This window comes from Danio aesculapii, chromosome 7 (assembly GCF_903798145.1).
Source record: "Danio aesculapii chromosome 7, fDanAes4.1, whole genome shotgun sequence".
Lineage (NCBI taxonomy): Eukaryota > Metazoa > Chordata > Actinopteri > Cypriniformes > Danionidae > Danio > Danio aesculapii.
Genome location: NC_079441.1, coordinates 70335818 through 70356109, shown reverse-complemented (window position 1 = coordinate 70356109; position 20292 = coordinate 70335818).

The window sequence follows — 20292 nt, the reverse complement described above, 5'->3', positions numbered from 1 at the left end:
GCAAGAAGGTCGCTGGTTCGAGCCTTGGCTGGGTCAGTTGGCGTTACTGTGTGGAGTTTGCATGTTCTCCCCGCGTTCACGTTGGTTTCCTCCGGGTGCTCCGGTTTCCCCCACAGTCCAAAGGCATGCGGTACAGGTGAATTGGGTAGGCTAAATTGTCCATAGTGTATGTGTGTGAATGAGTGTGGATGGATGTTTCCCAGAGATGGGTTGCAGCCGGAAGGGCATCCGCTGTGTAAAACATGTGCTGGATAAGTTGGCGGTTCATTCCACTGTGGCAACCCCTAATGAATAAAGGCACTAAGCCGAAAATAAAATAAATGAATGATAGATATAATGGGATAATTAACCGAAAATCACATTATATTATAATGTGAGTGGATATAATATTGTTATTTTCCTTCAGCTATTTTATTCAAATGATTGTAACCACACCTACAAGTAACTACTGTTCTAAATGTTGCACCTTATTCTTCAGATAAGGTATGAAGTACCAAAAGCGGCGCATATTAAAATTCATTCATTCATTTTCTTGTCGGCTTAGTCCCTTTATTAATCTAACCCGGTACTAGTAAGGTGTACCTAATAAAGTGGCTGGTGAGTGTATATAGGATTGACCAACACCTATAGATTGAGTTGTAGCAGTCCAGACGTAAAGATATAAATGCATGTATTACTCTCTCAAATTCATTCATCCATTCATTTTCCTTCAGGTTAATCCCTTATTTATCAGAGGTCGCCACAGCGGAATGAACCGCCAACTTATCCAGCATGTTTTTACGCAGTGGATGCCCTTCCAGCCGCAACCCATCACTGGGAAACCTATATTAAAATTAATTTGAAATCTATTTTGGCCATAAATTTTCAATCAAATGTACTAGAATGGCCAGAAAAATCATAACGCTCTTTTATTATTATTATTATATATATATTGCTAGTTTTTATTATTCAAATATACAATTTCTGACCGACGAAATTTCTGGCCAGTTTGTTATTTGTCTAATAAATGACAATAGGTCACAGATTTTGATTAAAAACTTTAACAGATTGTTCTAATGATATCCTAAACTCTGGAATAGCCTTCCTGATAACGTCCGAGGCTCAGACACACTCTCCCTGTTCAAAACTAGATTAAAGACCTATCTGTTTAGTAAAGCATACACTTAGTGCACCACCTAGCGGGCTTCCACACAGGTTATGCGTCTTGTTGATATACACTGTGAACATCAGCTACGCTAATTATTTTCTTTATTCTCCATTTCCACCTGTGGCTACTCTTCCTGAGGCCCTCAGACTATGCAGAGTCACTGATTCGATCCAAGACCAACGACAAGATGATCCCAAGGTTTCCATATCCTGGACCAGGCCGTATCCTGAGCAGCTACTGTGATGGTCATGGAGGAGTGGAGAACATGAGACTGATACCTGTGACGCTCCAGAGACAGACGAGTCTTCGCTGAGGCCAGCTTCCAGCCTCCGCCACTGAGACTGCAGCTCTGCACAAGACGTTTGGCCAGCGGAGAAATTAAAATGGTCGTGCCCAACTGAGCCTGGTTTCTCTCAAGATTTTTTTTTCTTCACTTCCGCCATTAGTGAAGTTTTTTTTCCCTCTCCGCTGTCGCCACTGGCTTGCATGGTTCGGGATCTGTAGAGCTGCGCATCGTTGGATTTGTCCTTCAATATTTGGACTCTCAGTAGTGATTATTAAACCACACTGAACTGAGCTAAACTGAACTGAACTTAAACACTACAAACTGAACTACACTGTTCCTATTTACTGTGACCTTTTATGTGAAGCTGCTTTGTCACAATCTACATTGTATAAGCGCTATACAAATAAAGGGGAATTGAATTGAATTGAATATTTGATGTAATAAATTTGCATTTTAAAAATAAGTATTTATTCATATTCATTTATTCTAAATCTTTAGGAAATATTTTGGTACATTAAAAAGCATGGTTATGATGACCGTCCGACAAGCTAATCCAGCTAAAAATAGTGCTTAAAATGTCACTGAAATGCAGTACTTAAATCTCAAAATGAAATAGAAAATGAGGTGAATAACTGCAAAAAGGTCCACATATTGAGAAAAAAGAACCATCCCTTTCACCCGGCTGACTACAGGCCTGGCCTTTATGGTTCATAGCTGTTGCTATATTGGGTATTTTAGCATGTTAACACAGTAACAAACACTGAGACATAGGGATAAAAATAAACCATGTAAGCATACTAATATGTGTGAATGAACAGAAGAATAACAGCAATAGTACAAAACGCTAGTGTTTATTTGCAAATCGTGCCTCCTAAGGAGCAAATGCACGAAAACCACCACTTCCTGACAATGCTTTGTTATAAAATATAAATCTATATATCTGTCAAGGGCAGAAAGCATGTAATTTAAACACAGCCGAAATGATTCTGGGCGTCCCCTCGTTTTACATTCGGCGGAAGGACCTTCAGAAGGCATTTGTTTCAGGTTTCCTTCCATCTTAATTGGCTTTTTTTTACGTGTCGAAACTTCACGTTGGCAGTGTTTGGTTGCTGCTGGCATATTATTTATAACCCCCAGATTCTGACAGGAAGTTTTTTCCCCCCTCACTCTCTCCCTCTCTCTCTTTTGCCTCATGGACAATGATTGATTTATTCAGTTTAACCTTGATAAGGAAGGCAATAGAAAAACAAATTGCCTTATTGACACAGACGTGACGGTACGCTTGGCTCAGGTGAAGCAGAGGTCGCTCCGTTCGAGAGGAGAAACCAACTGATACACATTTCTCAAAATGATTGCCTTTCATGTCACTCATCCGCATGCCTGTCTCTCTTTTTTTAGGAAGAGGCAGCCATTGACAATTATTCGTTTTTAATAGCGGATGGGGTTTGCGCTGTATTGAGTTGAGTCTGAGGTCAGAGTCAATATACAAGTAACATATTTCATGGAAATCACGAGCATTTTTCCCGAACGTTTGGCAGTTTTTGACGGGATTTCTGCATGCACTGTACACATTAGCATCTGTCAATTTGAGCCTATTTTTAATCCTGCTGCCTGAAATATGATCATGTTATTCCAAATACACACGCAGTTTTCTGGAAATCTGCAGACTTCTGTATTTTAGCTTGGTAGAAAGTAGAGTTTTTATATTAATGTAATGCATATAGCGTATTTAATGTGTTTGACCATCACTCAAAGCGCTTCACAATCATAAGGGGGTCTCTCCAAACCACCACCAGTGTGCAGCATCCACCTGGATCATGTGATGGCAGCCACAGGACAAAGGTGCCAGTGCGCTCACCACACACTAGCTATTGATGGAGTGGAGAAACAGTGATAGAGCCAATTCGGTAGATGGGGATGATTGGGAGGCCATGATGGGTAAGGGGCAATGGAGGGAATTTGGCCAGGACACCGGGGTTATACCCCTACTCTTTACAAGAAGCGCCATGGGATTTTTAATGACCTCAGAGAATCAGGACCTCAGTTTAACATCTCATCCGAAAGACAGCGCTTATTGAGAGTATAGCATCCCCTTCACTATACTGGGGCATTAGGGCACACAGACCACAGGTTGAGCGCCCCATGCTGGACTCGCTAACACCACCAATGGGTTACACCCCTACTCTTTACAAGAAGCGCCATGGGATTTTAATGACCACAGGGAGTCAGGACCTTGGAAAATCTCATCCGAAAGATGGTGCTCACTGACAGTATAGTGTCCTCTGCACTTTAATGGGGCATCAGGACTCACAGACCACTGGTTGAGCGCCCCCTGCTGGCCTCACCAACACCCCTTCCAACAGCAATCTAGTTTTCCCCTGTGGTCTCCCATCCAGGTCCTGACCAGGCTCAGCCCTGCAAGGCTTGAGTGAGTAACCAGTCTTGCACTGCAGGGTTATATAACATATTGATGAACTTATTGGCTTGGCTTTAATGCCTCATTTACATTAGCGACTTTGTAGCTGCCTGTCGCTCTGGGTGGCGACCTGCTGCAGACATAGGTCTGTGTAGGTCTACAGCACGGAGAATACAACCGGCCTCTGCAGGAGCTGAGAGATGATCATGTGAGCTCTACTGAGGCTTCTATTGGCTGTCATTCAAGAAAGTCACTCTTCATTTGCATAAAGTTGAAGGATTCTTAACTTTGTCGCATCGCTTGACACGCCCACCTTGGCGCCAGCGGTCGCTGTCACTCACATAGATGGCAGTCGCAGGAAGTCGATCACTCTCTGTTGAAATGAATGGCCGATTGTTGTTGAAATTGGTTTTTCTTTTGTCTTGATTTGGCTACAACTTTCTCTGACACAAATTTTGGGAAAATGCTTTGAAAGTTTTCAAAAACTCAACAATACACTCTGGACAAAATGACTACCTTTTTGTTATGTTAGGGGCTGTTTTTGCCCCATTGACTTCTATTATAATACATATTTTGATTGCAAAGCCATGACACCATTTAATCATGCATATAATCCTTCTTGATTGTTGGTGGTTTTCCAGCCACCAGAACAAAAGGGTACCAACATAATACCAACATTACAATTTGATCAGAGTGTATTGTTGAGTTATTAAAGGTTTTTTAAGCATTTTTCCACATTTTTTTTTTACTTTTGCCTTGTGTCAGTTAGGCTATTATACACTTTGTTTAGGTAGACTTACTAGTACCGGGCTAGACCCACTTTTGCCTTCAGAACTGCCTTAGTCCTTGAGTACATAAATTCAACAAAGTACTGGAAATATTCCTCAGAGATTTTGCTCCATATTGACATGATAGCATCACACAGTTGCTGCAGATTTGTCGGCTGCATATCTATGATGCGAATCTCCCATTTCACCACATCCCAAAGGTGCTCTATTGGATTATGATCTGGTGATTGTGGAGGCCATTTCAGTACAGTGAACTCATTGTCATGTTCAAGAAACCAGTCTGTGATGATTCAGGCTTCATGACATGGTGTGTTATCCTGCTGGAAGTAGCCATCAGAAGATGGAGACACTGTGGTCATAAAGGGATGGACATGGTCAGCAACAATACTCAGGCAGGCTGTGTTGTTGACACGATACTCAATTGGTACAAATGGGCTCAAAGTGACCCAAGAACATATCCCCCACACCATTACACCACCACCACCAGCCTGAACTGTTGATACAAGGCAGGATGGATCCATGCTTTCATGTTATTGATGCTAAATTCTGACCCGACCATCTGAATGTGGCAGCAGAAATCAAGACTCATCAGACCAGGCAACATTTCTCCAATCTTCTATTGTCTAATGTTGGTGGGCCTGTGTGAATTGTAGCCTCAGTTTCCTGTCCTTTGCTGTCAGGAGTGGCACCCGGTGTGGTCTTCTGCTGCTGTAGCCCATCTGCCTCAAGGTTGGATGTGTTGTGCGTTCAGAGATGCTCTTCTGCAGACCTTGGTTGTAACGAGTGCTTATTTGAGTTACTGTTGCCTTTCTATCAGCTGGAACCAGTCTGGCCATTCTCCTCTGACCTCTGGCTTCAACAAGGCATTTGCACCCACAGAACTGCCGCTCACTAAATATTTTCTCTTTATTGGTCCATTCTTTGTAACCTCTAGAGATGGTTGTGCGTGAAAATCCCAGTAGATCAGCAGTTTCTGAAATACTCAGATCAGCCCATCTGGCACCAACAACGATGCCACGTTCAAAGTCACTTCAGTCACCTTTCTTCCCCATTCTGATGCTCAGTTTGAACTGCAGCAGATCGTCTTGACCATGCCTACATGCCTAAATGCATTGAGCAGCTGCCATGTGATTGGCTAAATTAAAATTTGCGTTTAAGGAGCTGTTAGACAGGTGTACTTAATAAAGTGGCTGGTGAGTGTACATAACTTTGTTTCTAAACAAATTAACATTGTTTTCTTTGTATGCATAGATTTACTTTGGTTGTCACCTATATCTGGTTTAAAAATTCAGGTCAACAGCTCTAGAAACATGATTTCTGAGAAAATACTTGTGTCAAATATTTATTTCACCTGCTGTGTTTATTTAAATGACGAGTGTTCATGAATAAATGCAGTGAATTGTCTTAATTTTAAAAGTCACAACCACAGATGCGTGCACCTTTAAATCATGCTCATCCGCCAGCCGTATCACCAGGATCATGACAATAACCGAAACAATCCATCACAACAACAAAAGATTAGCTTAGCATATTGCTATTCCGCCTGTAAGAGAACGGCGGCTGTAATGTGCTCTCTCCTGCACTTTGCCACGCATGTAAATGTGCTTTGAGTCACATTTGCTTTCTTGTGTGGTGTGAAGAAGAGTGTGTGGGTCTCTATTAATCTCCCTCAGCAGACCTGCCCTCTGTGCACCTGGTTTCAACACATCTTTTGCCATTATCTTTTCTGGCATATGTTGATCGAACCTGATCATGCCTGAAGTTGGCGGTTCATTCCGCTGTGGCGACCCCTGATAATAGGCAATGAATGAATGAATTTGTAATGTACTATGTATTTTATGTACAGTATATCTATCTATCTATCTATCTATCTATCTATCTATCTATCTATCTATCTATCTATCTATCTATCTATCTATCTATCTATCTATCTATCTATCTATCTATATCTATATATATATATATATATATATTTGCAGAGTACATTATTTGTAAATCCAAATTTTTATCTTGAATGTGATTGATTGTTTGACAGCACAATTAAAAACCCAAGATGATTTTTGTTGTTCTCTGTGCTTTTCCCCTCATTTTTATTTGTGAATGTTTTGCAATATTGACATTGTCCACCATTTAAAAGCTCTTTTGTAAATAGTCATAATCCTGAAATGAAAATAAACAGAGCTTAACAAATGATCTCTTGAGTTTTGAGCCAATATTATGACCCATAAATGTCATCTGACTGCAGTTCTTTTCCTTTCTGAACAAAAAATAATAAAATAAAGACTGTCAAATAGTGCTCAGCAAGGGTGTAGCGGACATTTTAAAAGTGGGGGGGACAGCTGTATGAGATCATACATTCATATAATTATTAATCACCTGTTTCTAAATGGTCTGTCTCTAAAAGTGAGGGGAACGGATCCCCCCCGTCCCCCCCGGTTGCTACGCCCCTGGTGCTCAGCATAAATGAGTACAGCCCTCACAGATCACTTTCTTATTAGTATATTCTATAGTATTTATTGTGCTTTAGTGTAATATTTCCATAATTAGTCAACGATAGTCAAGATAATGTAACTTCATAGTCAAGATAATGTAACTAACCCTTAATAAATAAATTATAATAAAACAATTTATATAAAAACAGTGGCTAGCACTCTCGCCTCACAGCAAGAAGGTCGCCAGTTCAAGCCCTGGCTGCGCCAGTTGGCATTTCTGTGTGGAGTTTGCATGTTCTCCCCATGTTGGTGTCCTCTGGGTGCTCCGGTTTCCCCCACAGTCCAAACACATGCGCTATTGGGGAATTGAAAAAACTATTTTGGGCGTAGTGTATGTATGTGTGAATGCGAGAGTGTATGGGTGTTTCCCAGCACTGGGTTGCGGTTGGAAGGGCATCCGCTGCGTAAAACATATCTGGAATAGTTGACGGTTCATTCCGCTGTGGCTACCCCTGACAAATAATGGATTAAGCAAAGGAAAATGAATGAATGAATATTATTAATATGAAAATATACACAGTTTTACTGGTATTAACACCATTTATTTGTTATTAATAGTGGTAGTATTAAATATTTGTAAAGTATTATTTCTATTATGTGATTAAAAGAAAAACATAGCAAAAAATAAATTAGTAAAGAAAAATTAGAATAATTTTTCTTGCAAGTTCTGACAGTTTTACAAAGTGAAAATAGACAGTTTCACTTCTCAAACATTTGCTACCAACATGACACAGTGGAAAAATAAACCGTGTTGTTGTGGGAATATATCCGGGAGCTGTTTTTCCACCATAGGCATCAGTTTACTGGCGCTCCATGGGGACTTTAGCACTCCTGGACGTGTTCAAAGTGCAGGAGAATTTCTCTGGATGTGACTGAAGTTAGTGAAAAATGACAATACAAGTAAACATTATTATTTTTATTATTATTATGTAACTATTTTTTACAATGTAAAAAAAATCTACTAAAATTGCTATACTACTACTACTACTAATGATAGTGTATGCGTATGAAATAGTGTGTATGGGTGTTTCCCAGTGTTGTGTTGTGACTGGAAAGACATCCACTGTGTTTAACATACTGTATGCTGAATAAGTTGGTGGTTCATTCCGCTGTGGCAACCCCTGATTAAGTGAAAAAGAAAATTAATCAATAAATAAATAATAATAATGATAGTAATTATAATATTAAAAAAAATATTGGTAATAATAATAACAACAACAATAATAATAATATTCATTCATTTTCTTTTTGGCTTAGTCCCTTTAATAATCTGGGGTCGCCACAGCGGAATGAACCGCCAACTTATCCAGCACATGTTTCACAAAGCAGATGCCCTTCCAGCTGCCTCTCTGGGAAACATCAGTACACACTCATTCACTCATTCATATATTAATAATAATAACAATAAAAATAATGACAATAATAATAATATTAATGATAGTTTATTATTATTATTATTATTATTATGTAAATATTTCAAACAATGTAAAATACAGTCAAAATAGCTGTAATAATAATAATAATAATAATAATAATAATAATAATAATAATAATAATGGGCATCACGGTGGGTAGCACGATCACCTCACAGCAAGAAGGTCGCTGGTTCGAGCCTCGGCTGTGTCAGTTGGCATTTCTGTGTGGAGTTTGCATGTTCTCCCCGTGTTCACGTGGGATTCCTCTGGGTGCTCTGGTTTCCCCGACAGTCCAAACACATGCGCTATCGGTGAATTATGTAAACTAAATTGTCTGTAGTGTGTGTGTGAATGAGTGTGTTTAGATGGGTTGCAGCTGGAAGGGCATCCGCTGCATAAAACATATGCTGGATAAGTTGTGGTTCGTTTCGCTGTGGCGACCGCAGATTAATAAAGGGAATAAGCCGAAAAGAAAATGAATAAATTAATAATAATAATAATAATAATAATAATAATAATAATAATAATAATAATAATAATAATATCTGCAGCACTTCACAATGGAAATGCTCAAAGCACAGCTGAATTGTTCAGTGACTGAACCCAGTGATCCACTTGTTGATCAGGGACCCGCACACTTCCAGACCCGTACAGGTAACATTAACCCTTCAATGCTCAGCATATCTCTGATCTAAATCTACACTCACAACAACAAAACCCGCTGAGCTGCAGTAATTGTAGTCGTTTTTTTCCAGGAAAAACAATCCAAAATAAACCAACGACATCTGTGTGGAAGCCTGAACCTCCTGACACCACAATCAGTCTTCTTGATTTCATTTATTTGGATAATAATTGGAGTATGTGTTTACAGTAATGGAAATTCTTCCTGGTTCCTTTGTGTTGTCACAATGTGTAGCGGTATAATTACGGCAGATTATAATTACGGTGATTAGAGAGTGGCCTAATAATTATGATTATGATTGTCATTCTGCGTGAGGATGAGCAGCATCCAGCGTTTTGACTCAATTGCGTTTGTTCATTTCGGCGGCTGACGGTTTGATCTGCTATTAATCTACTAGTCGTAATTTAAATTAAGCTTCGTCAAAAATCTGTGAATATTCTTAAAGGGCACCTACAGTATGGTGAAAAATCTACTTTTCAAGATGTTTGGACAGACATATATGTAGGTATGGTATATATACTGTCATATTGGAGTGATATAAACACACCCAGTCCTTTTTTTTCAATTTAACAACGTAAAAACGGTGGACCAATTGGAGCGGTTTTGAGAACAACCGCAACTTGACGTAGGAGAGCGGTCCCCCCCCCCACCAATATTGATTGACAGGCGTGCATTACCATATCCTCAGTTTGTTGCTTCACGTCCACCATTTTCAGCATGTGAGTCAAAGCCATATCACCAAAGAAACATCCTTGCTCTATTTTTGGATGTAAGGCTCATTGGGCTCAACATAAGAGCCGTCATGCGAATGAGCAACATTCATTTGCGCTGAACACGCAGTGAACGCAACGTATCGAGATTCGGCCATTAGAACCAGCTGATCCACCGAGCCTTTCAGCACTCTCTCCAAAAACACCCGATTGATCTCGGCTGGCGGATCAACATTCAACACATGATCGCTCTCATTGGCGCCATTGTTTGTAACTTTAGGTGGGTTTGCAAACATGTGTACTTTTTATTACGTCTTCCTTAAACGTCAGCCGCTTGCATTTCCCGCGGTCAAAGAAGCTACAGCAGTCACAGAAGCTATAGCCTCAGTCAAAGTTAATCCAGTGTGCGTGGTTATTAGTCTCGGTATCCAAGCTTGGAATCTGATATATATTCTGTTTAAAATGTATGCTTTTTTATACATTTATTATAAAAATATATATATTTTTTAATACTATTTAAATGTATTTGAAAGTAAACTAAAAGTTGTCAATACAAATAGCAGAAATTGACCAAAAAACAAACAAAAATGATTTAATTACAAATTAATAATAATAATAATAATAATAATAATAATAATAATAATTATTATTATTATTATTATTATTATTATATTTTGTTTAAAAAAATTATTTTGAACAATGTAAAAAGACAATCAAAATAGCAAAATGTCCCCAAAATAAAAATAAAAGCATAAAAATACCATATAATAATTGTCATGTCTGGCGTAGAGCAGGGAATAAACAAAGATGCGGATCCAGATGCAGCCAAACAAATATTTATTTAAACAAACTACAACAAACCAAACAAAAACAAAGCAACGAGAGAAACGCAGACATCATGGGAAAGACAAAACACTAATGACAACGAAGTGCTAACAGAACAGGGTATAAATACGCAAGGAATCAATTAACTAAACAAGCTGACAAGGGCGTGGAGACAATTAACTCAAAGATGAACCAGATGAGTGTAAACTAAGGTGAGCAGGAAATGATATGAAAACAGAACTGAAACATACAAAAACAGAAACCAGGATGTTACAAAAATACCATATAATAAAAAATAAAATAAAATAATAATAATAATAATAATAATAATAATAATAATAATAATAATAATAACAATAATTATTATTATTATTATTCATAACAATAATAATAACAATAGTAATAATAATAAAATAATAATAATAACAATAACAATAATAATAATAATAATAATAATAATAATAATAATAATAATAATAATAATAACCGTTATTATTATTATTTTTTTTATTAATTAAATTGAATTTTTAAAATTATTTTATTGTATTGTATTTTACTTATTATTTATTTGTTTATTTTTAATTGAATTTCGTTTTTTATTTATTTACTTTAATATTTTATTTTATCTTATTTTATTTTTTGGTTTAGTCCCTTTATTCACCAGGGGTCGCCACAGCTGATTGAACCGCCGACTTTCATTTTTAATTTTCAATTTTAATTAATTAAATTACTTTTTTATTTATTTTACTGTACATTATTTACACTTTTTTAATTGAAATGAGTTATTTTTTTATTATTTTATTTTGTTGTATTTTATTTATTTATTTTTTTTCATTGATTTTTTTATTTATTTATTTACTTTAATATTTAATTTGATTTATTTTATTCTTGGCTTAGTCCCTTGATTCATCAGGGGTCGTCACAGCTGATTGAACCGCCAATTCATCCAGCATATATGTTTTAAGCAGCGGATGCCCTTCCAGCTGCAACCCAACACTGGGAAACATCCATACACACTCATTCCCACACAAACTCTACTGCCAATTTAGTTTATTCAATCCACACATACAGCACATGTCTTTTGACTGTGGGGGAAACCGGAGCACCCAGAGGAAACCCACGCCAACACTGGGAGAACTTATAAACTCCACACAGAAATGCCAACTGACCCAGCCGGGGCTCGAACCAGCGACCTTCATGCTGTGAGGCGATCGTGCTAACCACTGCACCACCATGACGCCCATTATTTAGTTTTATTTTAGCCTGATGGTCTACTCAATTGTGTTGAAGACCATCTGAAGCTCCACAGAAGAGCAGGAGCCAAAGGCCAAGAGGTGCAGCTCCACATAAACTCTTTCCATTGATTCCACATGATCCCTCTGTATCCCTGCGGATTTCACGGCAGATCGAGAGCCTGCCATAAATCCCGAATCATAATCTTTGAACACACAATGGTCTCCCAGAGCGAAACTTTGCGGCACACAGACATCGAACATTGCTATTAGAGTTAATATTCAATGCAAACTAATAATCTGAGAAAGACAGACTGTGCATAAATAAAGGAAGATTTATGTGCAAAGTGTCCTTAATGACCGGAGAGATGCTGAAATGACTGCATCAGAAAAACAAAACCCTCACCCTACCATAAAACGACAAGTGTTAAACCTTATTAATCATTAAATAGTTCATATTAGTACCTTAGATTAGTTATTTGTGCCCTTTACACTGCAAAAAAAAAATGTTTTTGTCTTGTTTTTAGTCCAAATATATCAAAATTCTTAAATCAAGGAGAATTTTTCAGACAAGCAAAAAATATTGTCTTGTTTTTAGAAATGATGAGTCAAAATTAAGTGAGTTTTTCTTTAACAAACAAACAAACAAACAAACAAACAAACAAACAAACAAACAAACAAACAAACAAACAAACAAACTGTACCAATGGGGCAAGTGAAACAATCTTATGCCAAAAATAAAAACAAGATTATTTTGCTCACCCCATTGTCAGATTATTTAGCTTGTTTTAAAATATGTCTTATGTTGCACAAGTATATATATTTTTTGCCAATAGCCATATTTAGATTATTTTGAATAAGCCATTGTTGATTTTCAAAACTTATTATACTATTAAACAAAGATCATGTCCCGTGAAGACACATCGCTAATTTCCTACTGTAAATATATCAAAACTTTCAATTTATTATTTGATAAAACTTCATTCATTCATTTTCTTTTCGGCTTTGTCCCTTTATTAATCATCATTATTAATCATTAACAATTAATTTTTTTTAATTGAATGGAGTTATTTTTTATTATTTTATTTTGTTGTATTTTATTTTATTTTTTAAATTTTATTTAATTTTATTTTTTTCATTGGATATTTTTTATTTATTTACTTTAATATTTTATTTTATTTTCAGCTTAGTCCCTTGATTCATCAGGGGTCGCCACAGCGGAATGAACCGCCAATTTATCCAGTATATGTTTTACGCAGTGGATGCCCTTCCAGCTGCAACCCAGTACTGGGAATTATTATTATTATTTTTTAGTTCAAATATATCAAAATTCTTAAATCAAGGAGAATTTTTCAGACAAGCAAAAAATATTGTCTTGTTTTTAGAAATAATGAGTCAAATTAAGTGAGTTTTTCTTTAACAAGCAAGCAAACAAACAAACAAACAAACAAACAAACAAACAAACAAACAAACAAACAAACTGTACCAATGGGGCAAGTGAAATAATCTTATGCCAAAAATAAAAACAAGATTATTTTGCTCACCCCATTGTCAGATTATTTATCTTGTTTTAAAATATATCTTATGTCGAACAGGTATATATTTTTTTGCCAATAGCCATAAATGAGCTAAAATTATTGATTTTCAAAACTCGTTATAATATTAAACAAAGATCATGTCCCGTGAAGACACATCGCCAATTTCCTACTGTAAATATATCAAAACTTTCATTTTATTATTTGATAAAACTTTATTCATTCATTTTCTTTTCGGCTTAGTCCCTTTATTAATCATCATTATTATTCATTAACAATTAATTTTTTTATTGAACTGAGTTATTTTTTATTATTTTATTGTATTTTATTTTATTTTATTATTTTTCATTTTATTTAATTAAATTTTTTTCATTGGATTTTTTAAATTTACTTTAATATTTTATTTTATTTTCGGCTTAGTCCCTTGATTCATCAGGGGTCGCCACAGCAGAATGAACCGCTAATTTATCCAGTATATGTTTTACGCAGTGGATGCCCTTCCAGCTGCAACCCAGTACTGGGAAACACCCATACACCGTCATTCACACACACACACACACACACACACGCACACACACACACACACACACACACACACACTCATACACTACGGTCAATTTCTTTTATTCAAATCCCTTATAGCGCATGTGTTTGGACTGTGAAGAAAACCGGAGCACCTGGAGGAAACCAACACCAACACGAGAAGAGCATGCAAACTCTGCACAGAAATGCCAACTGACCCAGAAGGGGGTCGAATCAGCGACCTTCTTGCTGTGAGGCGACAGCGCGACCCACTGCACCACTGTGTTGCTTTTGTTAAAACTTCAATTTTGTTATTTGTTATGCATTGCTAAGAGCTTCTAGACTTTAATAGCGATAGTCTCAGTATTTAGATTTGTTTTGAACCCTCAGATTACAGATTTTGAATAGTTTTGTGTTCCAGGGTTACATATATTAATTTTAGATGTCATATTAAATTACACACTACAGTTCGAACATTGACAAGTAAGAGATCTAGCATGTCAGTCATAAGTATACTTCTTCAAAACATAACAAAAGTGCATTACTTTAAAGTCAGAGTGAAATTAAAATCTACAATGTTTATTTTGCAAGCTCAGATTGTTCTTCTTAAAGTGAATAGCTAATCTGTGCTAGTTACTCCACTGAAAAAAGTTCATTCATTCATTTTCCTTCGACTTAGTCCTTTTATTTATCAGGGGTTGAATGAACCGCCAACTACTCCAGCACATGTTTTATGTAGCGGATGCCCTTCCAGCTGCAACCAAGTACTGGGAAACACCCATACACTCCTGCATTCACACACACATATGGCCAATTTAGCTTATTCAATTCACCTGTACTGCATGTCTTTGGACTGTGGGGGAAACCGGAAAAAAAAAGCAATGGCACATGATAGAAGGAATATTTTCCATACTTAAAAAACTAAAACAATTTTGTTCTAATCAACACCTCGAATTGATTTATTAGAAACGGCTTTTATTTCTCACAGCTGAACAACAGAAAACTGACAATGGACACCTCAGGTACACCCCATATGTTTTATTCAGTGTTAAATGCTATTAATGTGAGTTTGAATGCTATTTGACCTGACATTTATTGCCATACTACTGAAAGCAGCAGCAGATCACCTCAGATCTTGAAAATAAAATAAATCTGAAACTGAACTTGAGAACTGTGACTCAGAGCAAACCTTCACATATCCGTGATTCAGTATCTTCATTTAATAATGTTAAAGAGGTTTAATATGTATTAATTTGATCTTCCCATTTTGCTAGGGTGCAGTAAGTGCACTATTCTGTGTTTCTGAATGGCTGTATTTAAATTTCTGTCGCGTTTTGTCTGGTGCAAACAGCCAAATTGCTTATCACTGCAAATCTCATCACGTAGCGTGTTGGTAGGACACAAAGTTACAATTTAATGTGCTCATCTTAGCGTGCTTTCACACCTAGACTTTTGTTTTGGAACCTGGCGCGTTTCCCCAGTTAGCGCGGTTCGTTTGTCATATGTGAATCCAGCAATCACGCTTGGATCCGCGCCAAAATAATTGTTCCGAGATCGCCTGATTGAAGTGGTCTCTGCTTGATTGAAACGAACCTTGGAGCGGATCGATTGTAGTGAGAAAGCAAAACGATCCGAACCCGGCTATATCAGATCATTCCTACTGGTAAATGTGCGTTTGATGTCAACTACGAAAGTGAAAGCATGCTAACTATTAACGGGAGCTGTTTATCCATTAAGAAAACTGACCGAACTGCAGTCTTGGTTTATCTGTTATTTCTCTCTATAATGTGAGGCCTATAATCAGGGGTGCCGAAAGGGGGGACTTGAGTTAGGATGATTCTAAGGGCCCATACATTTAGGGGGCCCCCAGAGACATTATCAAGGGCCCGCGCTACCGGTGTCTGCTACCGGAGGTCGTATTTTCAGTCACGGACGTGTACTCTGAGAGCCTTTCTGAGTGAATGAATGAAATGTTTACCATGAAGGCAACCTGTGCTGAAATATAATGGGCTAACCTGGCAGTGGGTGGGTTAAAAGAACCAAAACAAAGACAGCTGTTCCAGCACGTAATGCACATTTTCAAAGCAGAATATCTGACTTCAGCATTGTTTTTCAGATAAACAAGAGTGTTCACTTAGCATATTTCTTAAATATCTGCAAACATATTGTGGTATTTTTATGCTTTAGAAGAGTCAAAAACTTACATACAGCACCTTTAATGCAGTGCACTTAATATCGTATAACTATTAGGCAATAAAGATCACAGATTTTTAAAGAAATCAGATCTTAAAAGTGATTTTAGAAAGGAAAAACAGTTTGCCGGAAGCGCTTGGGCTGGCTGACTGAAAATGAAAAATCTGTGTGCACATACCACATTGGAAGTACATCATCAACATTCAGTCATTCATTTTCAATTGCTTTTCCGGGGCCGGGTCGCAGGGCTAGGAGAGAACCCCAGACTTCCCTCTCCCCAGACACTTCCTCCAGCTCCTCTTGGGGTATCCCGAGGCGTTCCCAGGCCAGCTGAGAGACATAGTCCCTCCAGTATGTCCTGGGTCTTCCCCGAAGCCTCCTCCCGGTGGGAGATGCGTGGAACACCTTCCTAGGTAGGCGTCAAGGAGGCATCTGAAACAGATGCCCGAGCCACCTCAGCTGACTTCTCTCAATGTGGAGGAGCGGCAGCTCTACTCCGAGCTCCTCCGGGTTACAGAGCTCCTCACTCTATCTATAAGAGTGCGCCCTGCCCACCCTGTGAAGGAAACTAATTTCAGCCGCTTGTATCCGAGATCTTGTCCTTTCAAACTAAAATAAAAACCTCACGTCCAGTTTACGCAGACTTTAAAGTGCAACTTCCAGCTCACATGAATCAGATTTAGTGATATTAATGACATGACGCTGGACAAAACTGTGCAGGAGTGATTCTTACACAAGGCTCATTACTAATTTAAAGCCTCTGAGCTCTCATATGATGTGGATATGTGGAGATATCTCTATTTCGCAGTGTGTGTGTAACCCAATACAGAGGCACAGAATTAAGGACGTGTGAGGGAAGGTTTGGGGAGCAGCACCTGCTCGGTGAAGTGGAGCGAGCTCCGGGAAACAGATCACTACCTCGGAAAGGGAAGGTAATGCTGATGTGAACACGCTCACCTGGGGACGACATAAATCACTGATCGGCCGGAGCCGCAGACAGCAGCTGAATGCACAGGAGCAGATAGAGAGAGCCCATTGAAGGCCGAGGATAAGAGCAGAAAGAGAGAAGTACACCGAAGAGAGAGTATCGGCTTTGTCTCAGATGCGTGTCCTGAAATTCCTTGGGATCAGTAAAAATAGAAACAGTGAGACAATAGAGTGCATTCAGAGAGGACTGCACTCCTTAAAATAAAAACTCTTTATTGGCTTTGCATGAAGAACATCCATGGAGATTATTCATTCATTCATTTTCTTTCGGCTTAGTCCCTTTATTCATCAGTGGTTGCCACAGCAGAATGAACCACCAACTTATAGTATCCTGCATATGTTTTACACAACAGATGCCCTTGCAGCTGCAACCCAGTACTGGGAAACACCCATATACACTCATTTACACTCACACTCATACACTACGGCCAATTTAGTTAATCAATTCCCCAATAGCTCATGTGTTTGGACTGTGGGGGAAACTGGAGGACCCGGAGGAAACTCACGCCAACATAGGTAGAACATGCAAACTCCACACAGAAACGCCAACTGACCCAGCTGAGACTCGAACCAGCGACCTTCTTGCTGTGCGGTAGCAGTGCAAACTACTGAGCCACCGTGCCACCCCTAACACACACAATATTTACTGTCAATTACTATAGTAATTTCTGAGTTGGTGTAAATGTAATATCTTAAAGGAACCAAAGAGTGGAGACAGAAATACACACACATCGTCAGTGTAAAGAAAGAATGATGTGAATAATAATAATAATAATTCCTTACATTTATACAGTGCTTTTCTAGACACTCACTCAAAGCGCTTTACACAGTTTTGGGGGGAACCTTCTCATCCACCACAAGTGTGCAGCATCCACCTGGATGACGTGATGGCAGCCATATTGCACCAGACATAAAGCTCTACTGGGGCACATATATATATATATATATATATATATATATATATATATATATATATATATATATATATACATATATACAGTCAGGGAGGCCCAAAGACCTAATAAACCTACCGTTAATTCTCTGCCATGTGTCAAGTCTAAGACAACAGATAATTTTATATTATTTTAGATAATTTTAGATAATTTTATATATACACATTTATATATATAACATATATATACACACACACACACACTGCACAGCTGTGGTTTGCTGACTAACTAAAAAAGGAGTTCAGTAGCGGGATTCTACCGCCGTTTTTATATCAAATTTAAAGAGGACTGAGGCGATCATTTAGTAGTGGACAGGTAATCGCTAAGGTGTTAGGGGGGCTGAATGGAGGGCTAAAGCGACGCCCATGCTGTTTTATAATTTTACTTGAACGTTTCAGCGAGACTTCATTCAGCTGATTTGTTGTGATCTTCGAAAAACTCAAATACTCAATACACAAAAATTAGGGAAGTCTAATCACCAAAACGAGTGAGTATCCCGAGAGCATGATCCTCAGAAGTCGTAATACCCAAACAGCTCGTGAAAAAAGGAGGCATACTGAGTATACAGGCGTATAGCAAGGACTACACCACTGGTTGTAACCATAGAGAATTATTGTCATTAAATCATCTCATTATCAAGTATTTGTGAATTACTTTTGATTTAACATCAACATATAATTGCTCCATATTGCAATACAATACAATCACATAATATCAACGCTCTCCCACATTTATAGCTATTAATACTCCCCTTATTTCTGTTTTTGCAATAAGATTGCAGAAGAATGGTTTGACTAGAAATGTACAGTTTTTTTACCATCATGCTGATGACTTTTTAGTCACTCGGAAGAACAACAGTTCAAACCGCTGTGGTTAAAACCAAGCGGCAACCTCCCGCTCTCCCTCGGGAGCCAATACGGAAGTAACTGAAACTGCAATTCATCAAAATTCCGCTAGTCCTGGCTCCATAATAGAGCAAATTTCAATTGAGCCCACTGTTAGAATGGCCAAGTTTACAGCAGAAAAAAAGGTGTTTACAGCCTTGTACAAAGAACGATTTTGGTTCATATAGCTATTATTACCCTCCATGACAACTGTGAGGGGGGTGAACTTATCCGTTTCCTTTATATTAGGTTATATTAACTTTGCATAATTAAGGGCGTGGTCACTTGAGTGACAGCTAGGTCTCGCTGGTCGCCGTCACTTCACCTCAGCTGAATCCGGCAGATTAGCCACTGATCTCGGCATATTCATTGTATTTTTGTTCTGTTTTATGTGCCTTTACACAGTCAGCTGCCTTTTGGACCTATTTCTTACAATTATCAGATGATATGGGATGCTGTGTGCATTTAATTGTGCTCACAAACCATCCACGTGGCCTCGTTTCCCATGTGAGTAAAGTTATATACTTGTATACCATCTCTATAAATGTATTTGTTTTATTTAAGATCATTTATCATTAATATTTTTCTTTAGACCCGTAAAGCACTCCAGAATGTGACAGATTGATTAGCTGTAGGCTCTAGAACAGTCATCTGAAGCGTTATCATACAGTGTTATGCTGGATTTCATCAATAGCCTTGTATTTACTAACACAGACTATATCTGAAGTGTTTAAATGTAATTTGCGTTTTCCTTCTGTAGAAAAACGTCACAAGAACAATGCTTAGTGGCTCAATGTGTTACAGCAGTGTTTTTGAAAGTCTAATCACTTTACTGATATAGTGTACAGTCAAGCACATGTGGTCAGAACACAAACGAGTCGCAGGTAATAAAGTATCAAGCGTTTCTCCCAAAGTAAAGTCTGTCTGCCAGGTCTAAGCAAAGTGCTAGCAGGTGTCTATAGCTCCGCCCACTCTCCGCCTCTTTGCCCTTGTTTGGTATCCCGCCGTGGGTGCGATGACGCGCGAACAAAATGGCGACGGTTGGCCGCGCCTACTTGTAGCTTCTTTTGCAGTGTTCAGAAACCTATGGGTGACGTCACGGATACTACGTCCATATATTTTAAAGTCTCTGGTTAAAACTCATTCCTACAGATTCAGTGAGTGACCATATGAGAGTTGCAGAGAGCTAGCTGCCGGCAGCAGAGAAGTTTTTCCTTTTGTCTAC